This window comes from Pleurodeles waltl, unplaced genomic scaffold (genome assembly GCF_031143425.1).
Source record: "Pleurodeles waltl isolate 20211129_DDA unplaced genomic scaffold, aPleWal1.hap1.20221129 scaffold_282, whole genome shotgun sequence".
Lineage (NCBI taxonomy): Eukaryota > Metazoa > Chordata > Amphibia > Caudata > Salamandridae > Pleurodeles > Pleurodeles waltl.
Genome location: NW_027149988.1, coordinates 95,029 through 110,180, shown reverse-complemented (window position 1 = coordinate 110,180; position 15,152 = coordinate 95,029).

Sequence of the window (15,152 nt, the reverse complement as noted above, 5' to 3'; positions counted from 1 at the left end):
AATTATGTGAAAGCCCCTTAGTATGATGTGGAAGCCCCTTAGTATGATGTTGGAGCCGCTTAGTGTGATGTTGGAGCCTCTTGGTATGATTTAGGAGCCTCTTAATATGATGTGGGAGCGTCTTGGTATAATGTGGAAGCATCTTAGTATGATGCGGAAGCACCTTAGTATGATGTGGAAGCCCTTGGCATGATGTGGATGCCCCTTAGTATGATGTTGATGCCCTTTAGTATGATGTGGAAGCCCCTTGGGATGACGTGGAAGTCCCTTGGGATAACGTGGAAGCCTTTTAGTATGATTTGAAAGCCACTAAGTATGATGTGTAAGCCTCTTACTATGATGAGGAAGCCCCTTGATATGATATGGAAGCCCCTTGGTATGATGTGGAGGAACCTTAGTATAATGTGGATGCCCATTAGTATTATAAGGGAGCCCTTTAGAATGATGGGGATGCCCTTTAGTATGATGTGGAAGCCTATTAGTATGTTGAGGAAACCTGTTAGTATGATGTGGAAGCCTCTTAGTATGATGTGAACACCCCTTAGCATGATGTGGACATCCCTTAGTAGGATGTAGACACCCCTGGGCATGAAGTGGAACGCCTTAATATGATGTGGAATCCTATTAGTATGATGTGGAAGTCCCTTAGTGTGATGTGGGAGCCCCTTAGTATGATGTGGAAGGCTCTTAGTATGATGTGGAAACCTCTTACTATGATGTGGAAGCCCCTTCGCATGATGTGGAAGCCTCTTAGTATGATGTGGACTTCCTTTAGTATTATGTACATCCCTTAGCATGATGTGGATGCGCCTTAGTATTATGTGGAAGCTCCTTAGTATGAAGTGGATGCCCCTTAGTACGATGTGGGAGCCACCCAGTATGATGTGGAAGACTCTTAGTATGATGTGGAAGCCTCTTAGTATGATAAGGAAGCCTCTTAGTATGAAGCGGGGTCTCTTAGTATGAGGTGGGTGTCCTTTTGCATGATATAGATGCCCCTCAGTATGATGTAGGAGACCCTTAGTATGGTGCAGAAGCCTTTTGGCAAGATGTGGAATCCACTTGGTATGATATGGGATCCTCTTAGTATGATGTGGGAACCCCTTAGTGTGATGTAGGAGCCCTTTTAGTATGATGTGGGAGCCCCTTAGTGTGATGTAGGATCCTCTTAGCATGATGTGGGAGCCGATTAGTGTGATGGCAAAGCCTCATAATATAATGTGGAAGTCCTTTATTATAATGTGGAAGCCTCTTAGTATGATTTGGAATTCCTTTAGTATCATGTGGAAGCCTGTCAGCATGAAGTGGAAGCCCCTTACTATGACATTGAAGGCTCTTAGTATCATGTGGAAGCCACTTGGTATGAGGTGGAAGTCCCTTAGTCTGATGTGGGCGCCCTTTAGTATTATGTGGACGTCCCTTAGTATGATGTGAATGCTCATTAGTGTGATGAGGGAGCCCCATAGTATGATGAGAACACCCCTTAGTATGATGTGCGAACCTCTTAGTATGATGTGGAAGCCTCTTAGTATGATGTGGATCCTCCTTAGTATGATGTGGAAGCCCTTTGGCATGATGTGGAAGCCTCTTAGTATGAAGTGGCTGCCCCTTAATACGATTTGGAAGCCTCTTGGCATGGTGACAAAGCCTCTTTGCCTGGTGTGGAAGCAACTTGGTATGATGTGGAAGCCCCTTAGAATGATGTGGAAGCCTCTTAGTATAATGTGGAATCCGCTTGTTAAGATATGGAAGCACCTTAGTATGATGTAAACACCTCTTAGTATGATGTGGACCCCCCTCAGTATGATGTGGATGCGCCATAGTATGATGTGAAAGCTGCTTAGTATGATGTGGATGTCCCTTATTATAATGTGGAAACCTCTTAATATGATTTATTATGAGGTGGAAGCCTCTAAGTATGATGTGAATGCCCCTTATTATGATGGAGGATCTTCTTAGTATGATGCGGAATCACCTTAGTATGATGTGGAAACCTGTTAGTATAATTTAGTATAATGTGGAAGCCTCTTAGTGTGATGTGGAAGCCCCTTCGTATGATGTGGACTCCTCTTAGTATGATGGGGATGCCACATTGTGTGATGTGTAAACCTCTTGGCATGGTGTGAAAGCCTATTGGTATGGTGTGGAAGCCACTTAGTATGATGAGAGAGTCCCTTAATATGATGTGGATGCCCCTTAATATTATGTGGAAACCTCTTAGTATGATGTGGAATCTCCTTGGTATGATGTGGAAGCCCCTTAGTATGATGTGTACTTCCCTTAGTATGATGTAAACACCCTTTAATATGCTGCGGAAGACCCTTGGTATGATGTTGTAGCCCCCTCGTATAATGTAGAAGCCTCTTAGAATGATGTGGTTGCCACTTAGTATGGTGTGGATGCCCCTTAATGTGATGTGGACATCCTTAGTATGATGTGGAAGACCCTTAGTATGGCATTGAAGTACCTTAGTATGATGCGGAAGCCTGTTGGTATGATGTGAAATCCCGTTAGTGTGATGTGGAAGCCTTGTAGTATGATGGGTAAGACTCTTGGCATGGTGTGAAAGCCTCTGAGTATGGTATGGAAGCCTCTTGCTATGATGTGGAAGCCCCTTAGTATGATGTGTACTCCCCTTAGTATGATGTATACACCCCTTAATATGATGTTGAAGACGTTTGGTATAAAGTTGAAGCCCCTAGTATGATGTGGAAGCCTCTTAGAATGATATGGTTACCACTTAGTATGGTATGGATGCTCTTTAATATGATGTGGACACCCTTAGTATGATGTGGAAGACCCTTGGTTTGGCGTTGAAGTCCCTTAGCATGATGTGGAAGCCCAGTGGTATGATGTTAAAGCCCCTTAGTGTGATGTGGAAGCCCCTTAGTATGATGCGGATATCCCTTAGTATGATGTGGAAACCTCTTAGTATGATTTAGCATATTATGGAAGTATCTTAGTATGGTGTGGATGCCCCGTATTGTGATATGGGAACTTCTTAGTATGATGTGAAAACATCTTAGTATGATGTGGAAGCCCTCTTGCATGATGTGGGAACCCCTTATTATAATGTGGAAGCCTCTTAGTATGGTATTGAAGCTCTTCGAATGATGTGGAAGCCCCTGAGAATTATGTGAAAGCCCCTTAGTATGATGTGGAAGCCCCTTAGTATGATGTTGGAGCCGCTTAGTGTGATGTTGGAGCCTCTTGGTATGATTTAGGAGCCTCTTAATGTGATGTGGGAGCGTCTTGGTATAATGTGGAAGCATCTTAGTATGATGCGGAAGCACCTTAGTATGATGTGGAAGCCCTTGGCATGATGTGGATGCCCCTTAGTATGATGTTGATGCCCTTTAGTATGATGTGGAAGCCCCTTGGGATGACGTGGAAGTCCCTTGGGATAACGTGGAAGCCTTTTAGTATGATTTGAAAGCCACTAAGTATGATGTGGAAGCCTCTTACTATGATGAGGAAGCCCCTTGATATGATATGGAAGCCCCTTGGTATGATGTGGAGGAACCTTAGTATAATGTGGATGCCCATTAGTATTATAAGGGAGCCCTTTAGAATGATGGGGATGCCCTTTAGGATGATGTGGAAGCCTATTAGTATGTTGAGGAAACCTGTTAGTATGATGTGGAAGCCTCTTAGTATGATGTGAACACCCCTTAGCATGATGTGGACATCCCTTAGTAGGATGTAGACACCCCTTGGCATGAAGTGGAACGCCTTAATATAATGTGGAATCCTATTAGTATGATGTGGAAGTCCCTTAGTGTGATGTGGGAGCCCCTTAGTATGATGTGGAAGGCTCTTAGTATGATGTGGAAACCTCTTACTATGATGTGGAAGCCCCTTCGCATGATGTGGAAGCCTCTTAGTATGATGTGGACTTCCTTTAGTATTATGTGTACATCCCTTAGCATGATGTGGATGCGCCTTAGTATTATGTGGAAGCCCCTTAGTATGAAGTGGATGCCCCTTAGTACGATGTGGGAGCCTCCCAGTATGATGTGGAAGACTCTTAGTATGATGTGGAAGCATCTTGGTATGATGTGGATGCCCTTAATTTGTTGTGGACTCTCATTGGTATGATGTGGAAGCCACTTGTTATTATGTGGACACCTCCTAATATAATGTGAACACCTCTCAGTATGATGTGGACGTCTCTTAGCATAATGTGGATGCCCCTTAGCATGATGTGGGAGCTTCTTAGTATGATGTGGAAGCCCCTTATTGAGATGTGGAAGCCCTTAGTATGATGTGGAAGACCCTTGGTATGATGTTGAAGTCCCCTTGTATGATGTGGAAGCCTTTTAGTATGATGTGGAAGCCTCTTATTATGAAGGGGAAGCCTCTTAGTGTGATGTGGAAGCCCTTTAGTATGATGTGGAAGCCCCTTAGTATAATGCAGACGCCTTTCAGTATGATGCAGATGCCTTTTAGTATGATGTGGACATCCCTACATATGATCTAGTAGCACCTTACAATGATTTGGACACCCTTAGTATGATGAGGGAGCCTCTTAGTATGATGTGGAAGCCTCTTAGTGTGATGTGGAAGCCCTTTAGTATGATGTGGAAGCCCCTTAGTATAATGCAGACGCCTTTTAGTATGATGCAGATGCCTTTTAGTATGATGTGGACACCCCTAAGTATGATCTAGTAGCCCCTTTCAATGATTTGGACACCCTTAGTATGATGAGGGAACCTCTTAGTATGATGTGGGTGACCATTACTATGATGTGGACACCCGTTGTCATGATGTGGACACTCCTCAGGATGATGTGGAAGCCCCTTAGTATGATGTGAACACCTCTTAGTTTGATGTAGAAGCCTTTTAGTATGATTTGGAAGCCACTTGGTAGAATGTGGATGCCCCTCAGTATGATGGGGAAGCACCTTAGTATGATGTGGAAGCATCTTAGTATGATTTAGTATGATGTGAAAGCTTTTTAGAATGATGTGGACACCCCTTGGCATTATGTGGAAGCCCCTTAGGATGATGTGGAAGCCGCTTAGTATGATGTGGATGCCCCTTAGCATGATGTGAAAGCCACTTGGTATGGTGTGGACCCCCCTTAGTATGATGTGGACGCCCCTTAGCATGATGTGGAAGCCACTTGGTATAATGTGGATGCCCCTTAGTATGATGTGGAAGCCCTTTAGTATGGTGTGGAAGCCTGTTAGCACGATGTGGAAGCCCCTTAGTATGATGTGGGAGCCTCTTAGTATGATGTGAGAGCCTCTCAGTATGATATAGACACCCATTAGTATAATGTGGACACTCTTAGTATGATGTGGAAGCCACTTAGTATGATGTGGATGCCCCTTAGTAGGATGTGGATGCCCTTTAGGATGATGTGGACTCCCCTTAGCATGATGTGGAAGCCACTTGGTATGATGTGGAAACCTCTTAGTATGATGTGGAAGCCTTTCAGTATGATGTGGACACCCCTCAGCATGATGTGGAAGCCAATTATTATGATGTGGACACCCCTTAGTATGATGGGAAAGCAAGCCCCTTAGTATGATGAGAAAGCCTCTTATTATGATGTGGACGCCCCTTAGTATGATGTGGACACCCCTTAGCATGATGTGGAAGCCAATTCATATGATGTGGACACCACTTAGTATGATGTGGACGCCCCCAAGTAAGATGTGGAAGCCTCTTAGAAGGATGTGGAATCCTCTAAGTATGGTGTGGAAGCCTCCAGAAATGTTGTGGAAGCCCCTTCAAATGATGTGGAAGCCTCTTAGTATGATGTGGACTTCCTTTAGTATTATGTGTACACCCCTTAGTATGATGTGGATGCGCCTTAGTATTACGTGGAAGCCCCTTAGCATGAAGTGGATGCCCCTTAGTACGATGTGGGAGCCTCCTAGTATGATGTGGAAAACTCTTGGTATTATGTGGAAGCATCTTGGTATGATGTGGATGCTCCTTAATTTGTTGTGGACTCTCATTGGTGTGATGTGGAAGCCCCTTGTTATTATGTGAACACCTCCTAATATGATGTGAACACTTCTCAGTATGATGTGGATGTCTCTTAGCATGATGTGGATGCCCCTTAGCATGATGTGGGAACTTCTTAGTATGATGTGGAAGCCCCTTATTGAGATGTGGAAGCCCTTAGTATGATGTGGAAGATCCTTGGTATGATGTTGAAGTCCCCTTGTATGATGTGGAAGCCTTTTAGTATGATGTGGAAGCCCTTTATTATGAAGTGGAAGCCTCTTATTATGGTGTGGAAACCTCTTAGTGTGATGTGGAAGCCCTTTAGTATGATGTGGAAGCCCCTTAGTATAATGCAGACGCCTTTTAGTATGATGCAAATGCCTTTTAGTATGGTGTGGACACCCCTACGTATGATCTAGTAGCACCTTACAATGATTTGGACACCCTTAGTATGATGAGGAAGCCCCTTAGTATGATGTGGAAGCCTGTTAGCACGATGTGGAAGCCCCTTAGTATGATGTGGGAGCCACTTAGTATGATGTGAGAGCCTCTCAGTATGATATAGACACCCCTTAGTATAATGTGGACACTCTTAGTATGATGTGGAAGCCACTTAGTATGATGTGGATGCCCCTTAGTAGGATGTGGAGGACCCTTAGCATGATGTGGACTCCCCTTAGCATGATGTGGAAGGCACTTGGGGCCAGATGTAGCAAACGTTTGCGAGTCGCAAACGGGCCGATTCGCTATTTGCGACAGTGCAAAATCGGAAATGGGATGCAAAAAGCCCATTTCCGACTCGCAAAAAGCGATGGGACCCGTTTGCGAGTCGCATCCGTTGCGACCCCATTTTGCGACCCGCAAATACCAAGTCGCAATTTGCGAGTCGCAAACCTTATGCAATTGCAACTCGCAAATTGCGACTAGTCGCAAAAAGCCCAGTTTGCATGTCCCATTTACCACTAACTCAGAGCAGGTGGTAACCATTACCAAAGTATAAAAGGAGACCCAGAAGGCATCTGGGTTAATCAAGATGGCGGAGATATACCTGATAGCAGTGAGGAGGAGAGTCCACGCAGCCCAGCAGAGGAGGAGGAGGGGCCACAGACAGGAGAAGATATATAGAACAAGGCAGACTCTTTTTCAGCAAACTGAGGAAGAGATCTATGACAAATACCGCCTTAACAGCGCAGCCATACTAGAATTAATAGATTTACTCAAACCACAGCTAGAACACCAGACTATGCGTGGCTGCGCCATCCCTACGCATGTGCAAGTGCTATGCTCACTGCACCTCTTGGCCTCAGGGAGCTATCAGGGGGTCATTGCTGTGGCAGGTGGGGTATCCCAAAGTGCAGTGTCAAGGTTCCTCAGGGCCTTCCTAGATGCCTTAGTCACGCACATGTCTCACTTCATATACTTACCAAGGAATGAGGCAGAAATGAACAGCACCAAGCTGGACTTTTACCGCATTGCCCACTTTCCCCATGTCATAGGGTGTGTAGATGGGACACACATTCAAATATGCCCCCCTGCAAATCTGGAACACATTTTCCGCAACAGAAAGTGTACCCACTCACTCAATATTCAGGTTGTTTGTGACGCCCATTATGTCATCACCGACATTGTAGCTAAGTTTCCAGGCAGTACCCATGACTCATACATTTTTAGGCATAGTGGGACACATCAACGCCTGGAACGTGGGGAATTCGGAGACGGTTACCTCCTAGGTAGAGCCACAGACACTTGCAGACATACACACAGGTCACTGTGCATGACAATCTGGACTTCCTAACCGTGTACTTTTGTGCCCAACAGGTGACAGTGCATATGCTCTCAGGCCTTGGATCATGACTCCGTTTTTAACACCCAGCAATGATTCAGAGAGGCAATACAACAGTGCACATAAGAGGACCAGGAACCTCATCGAGCGCACCTTCGGACTCCTGAAGGCAAGATTCAGATGCCTCCACCGCAGTGGAGGTGCCCTCCAATACACCCCCATTACCGCATTCAAAATTGTGGTCGCATGCGCCATCCTCCACAACATAGCCACCCGACGTGGGCTACCTCTCACCCCTGCAGACCCAGATCCTGATGATGAAGAGCAAGAACAACCACATCGCCATCATGGGGATCGGAGTATAGCTAATCAAGGCAGACTGAGACGGGACCACATTGCAACACAATATTTTGGACGGTACGTGTCAACTCCCACCATACTCACCTATTAACCAAAAACTCCATTTGTTAAGTGGAACAAAAATAACTGTTTAATTAGTGTATTAAAGAAACTATTTACAAGTATAGATTGTCCATGGGCAGGAAAATGCCAACCAGTCATGTGGCACATTAACGTCATGTGCCACATTTAATGGTCCAGGGTGATCTCTAAGATCTTCTGCCCCTCCTGCCAGCCTGGCTGGTCCCTGCTGCTTCCGTGGTGCTCTGCCTACCACTCCTGAGCACCCTGCTGTCAGTGGCAGAGACACTGCTCACTGTTGAGCCCTCCTCACTGTCCTGGGGTGTTTCCCCTGTGGCCCTCGACATTTCCCGTGTCTCCATCAGTTCGATAATGTGGGTGAGACGTCCCAGGCCCCTAGCCACATCCCCAGCGAAATGGCCCATCTCCACTTGCAGCCCAACTGTCCTACTCGACAGGCCTGTGGTATTCATGGCGAGCCTGCCGATGGATGTGGCCATCCTGTCCAGTCTGTGCATAATCTGCCGATCTCTGCGCCGGCCACCCTCTGCCTGGGCCAGTAGTCCTCCCGCCAGTTCCCTCATGGCAAGGGCAAGGTCCCCAGTGTTCCTGCAGATCATGTCCATCCGTGTGTTGAGGTGCTGCATGCTGGCATGGTTGTTTCGCACAAAGCGGTGCAGCACACCACTAATTCTGCCCAAAATTCTGTTCTGCAGGCGCTGACCACGCAGCAGATGTGCCTCACTGGTGGTTGGAGGAAGTAGCCCGGATGCAGACTGCAGCCCAGATGGTATTGACCTGCGACGCCTGCGCAGAGGTGGCTGCCCTGTGCTTCCACCTGTCTCCTCCCTGCCTGTTGCTGGGGCAGCCTCTTGCGGAATTGTTGCAGCAGGTGTGGTTACTGCAGGGATGCTGCTGACCGTGCAGGTGGGGGTGCTGGCGGGTCCTGGGGTGTCCTCATGGGCCTGGGTGCTTGGGGTGTTGGTGGTGTCTTGCTGGAGACCTGTGGGACATGGGGAACAGACTGTCAGTGTCTACTATCTATTGCACACTTCCTAATAAACATTTGCCTATGAACTGCCTACTTGACTACATTTCCCATAATGCATCATTCTGGCATTTGCTACCCTGAAATGGTGCTATTTTGGTTGTGCATGCCCCTGTGTACATGGTGGGTGGGGGTATGGCATTGATAGGGGTACAGGCATATCACATGGTACTCACCGGTTGATGTGCTGGGCTCTGAGGTGTCCAGGTCCCCAAATCCAGACACTGCCTCCTGCTCCAATGTTTCTTCCACCCTTTCTTCCAGGGGTGTGGGTGGTGGCACAGACGATGGTCCCCCTCCTGTGCCTCTCATCTCCCGGAGCCTTTCAGCCACCCTCTCCTTGGTCCGGGAGCGGAGGTCATACCACCTCTTCTTGACGTCCTCGATGGTCCTATGGCTCACCCCCAGGGAATTGATCTTGTCCTGAATGTCCTGCCAGAGTTGTTTTTTTGTGGCCTCAGGAACATTGTGGGCTGCTCTCCCAAACAAGTCATCATAGTGCTGACAGCATTCCTCTGTCAGCACCTCCAGCTCCCTCTCAGAAAATTTGAGCTTCCTCTTTCTTGGGGTTCCCTCCATGGCAGCTGCTGTTTGTCCTGTGTGAAATTCAGCAGTTATAAAAGGGTGTGGTCCTCCCTCCTCCCAGGTGTATTTGTAAACTTCCTGGCTGTGATGTCATCATCATGTGCCAGGAAGTGTTTCCAGAGTGTCCTGGTGTGGTTTCTGGAGTGTTCTGCTGCACCTGTAAGCAATTTTCAAGGTAATCGCAATTTGTGACACCGACTCGCTAATTGCGAGTTCGTTTTTTGCACACTCACAAAAAGCGACCTCGCAATCTGCGGACTCGCACACTGCGTTGCGAGTCCGGGTGCGAGTCGCAATTTCGGAACGGGTTTTTTCCTTGCATTACATATTGCGACTCGCATTTTGCGAGTCGCATCAACTCGCAAAATGCGAGTCGCAATTTTTTATTTTGCTACATCTGGCCCTTGGTATGATGTGGACACCTCTTAGTATGATGTGGAAGCCTTTCAGTATGATGTGGATACCCCTCAGCATGATGTGGAAGCCAATTAATATGATGTGACACCCCTTTGAGTGATGGGGAAGCAAGCCCCTTAGTATGACATGGAAGTCTCTTAGTATGACTTATTATGCTGTGAAAGCCTCTTATTATGATGTGGACGCCCCTTAGTATGATGTGGACACCCCTTAGCATGATGTGGAAGCCAATTCATATGATGTGGACACCACTTAGTATGATGTGGACGCCCCATAGTGAGATGTGGAAGCCTCTCAGAAGGATGTGGGATCCTCTTAATATGATGTGGACAACACTTAGTATGATGTGGATGCCCCTTAGAATGATGTGGAAGCCTCTAAATATAATATGGATGCCACTTAGTATTATGTGGATGCCTCTTAGTATGATGGGAATGCCAGTTTGTGTTGTCGTGTAAGCCTCTTGGCATGGTGTGAGAGGCTCTTAGTATGGTGTGAAAGCCTCTTGGTATGATGTGGAAGCTCCATAGTATTGTGGAAGCACCTTTGCTATGATGTAGGAGCCTCTTAGTATGAAGTGGATGCCCCCTAGTTTGATGTGGATACCTCTTAGCATGATGTGAATGCCCATCAGTATGATGTGGAAGCACCTTAGAATGGTGGGGAAGACTCTTAGTATGATGAGGAGGCACCTTAGTGTGATGTGGAAGCCTCTTAGTATGGTGGGAATGCCTCTTGGAATGATGTGGAAGCCCCTTAGAATGATGTGGGAGCCATATGGTATGACATGGGAGCTCTTAGTATGATGTGTGAGCCCCTTAATTTGATGTGGGAGCTTCTTAGCATGATGTTGGAGCCCTTTGTTGTGATGTGGAAGCCTCTTAGCATGATGTGGAAGCCTCTTAGTATGATGAGCAAGCCTCTCAGTATGAAGCGGGGTTCTCTTAGTATGATGTGGGTGTCCCTTTGCATGATATGGCTGCCCTGTAGTATGATGTAGGAGCCCCTTAGTATGGTGCAGAAGCCTCTTGGCAAGATGTGAAATCCACTTGGTATGATGTGGGATCCTCATAGTATGATGTGGGAGCCCCTTATTGCGATGTAGGAGCCCTTTTAGTATGATGTGGGAGCCCCTTAGTGTGATGTATTAGCCTCTTAGTATGATGTGGGAGCCAATTAGTGTGAAGTTGAAGCCTCTTAATATGATGTGGAAGTCCTTTATTATAATTTTGAAGCCTCTTAGTATGTTTTGGAATTCCTTTAGTATGTCGTGGAAGCCTGTTAGCATGAAGTGGAAGCCACTTACTATGACGTCGAAGGCTATTAGCATCATGTGGAAGCCTCTTGGTATGAGATGGAAGCCCCTTAGTATGATCTGGACGTGAATGCTCTTTTGTATGATGGGGGAGCCGCATGGTATGATGAGAATACCCTTTAGTATGATGTGGGAGCCTCTTAGTATGATGTGGAAGTCTCTTAGTATAATGTGGCTTCTCCTTAGTATGATGTGGAGGCCCTTTGGTATGATGTGGAAGCCCCATGGTATGATGTGGAAGCCTCTTCGTATGATGTGGCTGCCCCTTAATAAGATTTGGAAGCCTCTTGGCATGGTGACAAAGCCTCTTCACCTGGTGTGGAAGCATCTTGGTATGATGTGGAAGCCCCTTAGTATAACGTGGAAGCCTCTTACTATAATGTGGAATCCCCTTGGTAAGATGTGGAAGCAACTTAGTATGATGTAAACACCTCGTAGTATGATGTGGACTCCCCTCAGTATAATGTGGATGCCCCATAGTATGATGTGGAAGCTGCTTGGTATGATGTGGATGTCCCTTATCATGATGTAGGATCTTCTTAGTATGATGCGTAATCACCTTAGTATGATGTGGAAACCAGTTAGTATAATTTAGTATAACGTGGACGTCTCTTAGTATGATGTGGAAGCCCCTTAGTATAATGTGGACACCTCTTAGTATGGTGTGGATGCCACATTGTGTGATGTGTAAACCTCTTGGCATGGTGTGAAAGCCTATTGGTATGGTATGGAAGCCCCTTAGTATGACGGGAGAGCACCTTAATATGATGTGGACGCCCCTTAATATGATGTGGAAACCTCTTAGTATGATGTGGAATCTCCTTGGTATGATGTGGAAGCCCCGGAGTATGATAATTACTTCCCTTAATATGATGTATACACCCCTTAATATGCCACAGAAGACCCTTGGTATGATGTTGAAGCCCCCTAGTATAATGTGGAAGCCTCTTAGAATGATATGGTTACCACTTAGTATGGTGTGGATGCCCCTTAATGTGATGTGGACACCCTTAGTATGATGTGAAAGACCTTTAGTATGGCGTTGAAGTACCTTCGTATGATGTGGAAGCCCGTTGTTGTGAAGTGAAAGCCCCTTAATGTGATGTGGAAGCCTTGTAGTTTGATGCATAAGACTCTTGGCATGGTGTGAAAGCCTCTGAGTATGGTATGGAAGCCTCTTGGTATGATGTGGACACCCCTTAGTATGATGTGAAAACATCTTAGTATGATGTAGAATCTCCTTGACATGATAGAGAACCCCTTTAGAATGATGTTGAAGCCCTATGGTATGATGTGGGAGCTCTTAGTATGATGTGGGAGCCCCTTAATTTGATGTAGGAACGTCTTAGTATGATGTGGGAGCCCTTTGGTGTGATGTGGAAGCCTCTTAGCATGATATGGAAGCCTCTTAGTATGATAAGGAAGCCTCTTAGTATGAAGCAGGGTCTCTTAGTATGATGTAAGTGTCCCTTTGCATGATATGGATGCCCCTCAGTATGATGTAGGAGCCCCTTAGTATGGTGCGGAAGCCTCTTGGCAAGATGTGAAATCCACTTGGTATGATGTGGGATCCTTATAGTTTGAAGTTGGTGCCCCTTAGTGCGATGTAGGAGCCCTTTTAGTATGATGTGAGAGCCCCTTAGTGTGATGTAGGAACCTCTTACTATGATGTGGGAGCCAATTAGTGTGATGGCTTAGCCTCATAATATGATGTGGAAGTCCTTTATTGTAATGTGGAAGCCTCTTAGTATGATTTGGAATTCCCTTAGTATGATGTGGAAGCCTGTTAGCATGACGTGGAAGCTCCTTACTATGACGTCAAAGGCTCTTAGTATCATGTGGAAGCCCCTTGGTATGAGGTGGAAGCCCCTTAGTATGATATGGGCGCCCTTTAGTATTATGTGGATGTCCCTTAGTGAATGCTCATAAGTGTGATGAGGGAGCCCCATAGTATGATGAGAACACCCCTCAGTATGATGTGGAAGCCTCTCAGTTTGATGTGGATCCTCCTTAGTATAATGTGGAGGCCCTTTGGCATGATGTGGAAGTCCCTTGGTATGATGTGGAAGCCTCTTAGTATGATGTGGCTACCCCTTAATACGATTTGGAAGCCTCTTGGCATGGTGACAAAGCCTTTTTGCTTGGTGTGGAAGGATCTTGGTATGATGTGGAAGCCCCTTAGAATGATGTGGAAGCCTCTTAGTATAATGTGGAATCCCCTTGGTAAGACATGGAAGCACCTAAGTATGATGTGAACACCTCTTAGTATGATGTGGACCCCCCTCAGTATGCTGTTGATGCCCCATAGAATGATGTGGAAGCTGCTTGGTATGATGCGGATGTCCCTTATTATAATGTGGAAGCCTCTTAATATGATTTAGTATGATGTGGAAGCCTCTAAGTATGATGTGAATGCCCCTTATTATGATGTAGGATCTTCGTAGTATGATGCGGAATCACCTTAGTATGATGTGGAAACCTATTAGTATAATTTAGTATGATGTGGAAGCCTCTTAGTATGATGTGGAAGCCCCTTAGTATGATGTGGACACCTCTTAGTATGATGTGGATGCCACATTGTGTGATTTGTAAGCCTCTTGGCATGGTGTGAAAGTCTATTGGTATGGTGTGGAAGCCCCTGTAGGAATGTACCATCTTGCCTGGCATGTTACCCCCATATTTCACTGTATATATGTTGTTTTAGTCTATGTGTCACTGGGACCCTGCCAGGCAGGGCCCCAGTGCTCATAAGTATGTGCCCTATATAGGTGACTTATAAGTTAATTAAGTGCAGTGGTAAATGGCTGTGAAATAACGTGGACATTATTTCACGCAGGCTGCAGTGGCAGGCCTGTGTAAGAATTGTCAGAGCTCCCTATGGGTGGCAAAAGAAATGATGCAGCCCATATGGATCTCCTGGAACCCTAATACCCTGGGTACCTCAGTACAATATACTAGGGAATTATATGGGTTTACCAGTATGCCAATGTGAATTGGTAAATTTAGTCACTAGCCTGTTAGTGACAAATTTGGAAAGCAGAGAGAGCATAACCACTGAGGTTCTGGTTAGCAGAGCCTCAGTGAGACAGTTAGGCATCACACAGGGAACACATACAGGGCACATACGTGTGAGCACTGGGGCCCTGCCTGGCAGGGTCCCAGTGACACATAGACTAAAACAACATATATACAGTGAAATATGGGAGTAACATGCCAAGCAAGATGGTACTTTCCTACACCCCCCCCCTCCAAACAAAGGAAAATAAGACTAGCCATGACCTGATGAGTCTTCATTGTCTAAGTGGAAATATCTGGAGAGTCCATCTGCATTGGAGTGGGTACTCCCAGGTCTATGTTCCACTGTATAGTCAATTCCCTGTAGAGATATGGACCACCTCAACAATTTCAGATTTTCATCTTTCATTTCTTTTAGCCAAAGTAGAGGTTTGTGGACTCTCTGAACAATAAAGTGAGTGCCAAACAGGTATGGCCTCAACTTGTTCATTGCCCTGACCACAGTAAAGGCCTCCCTCTCTATGGTAGACCAATGCTTCTCTCTAGCGGTCAACCTTTTGCTGATAAAAGCAACTGGTTGATCCTGGCCCTAAGAATTGAGTTGTGAT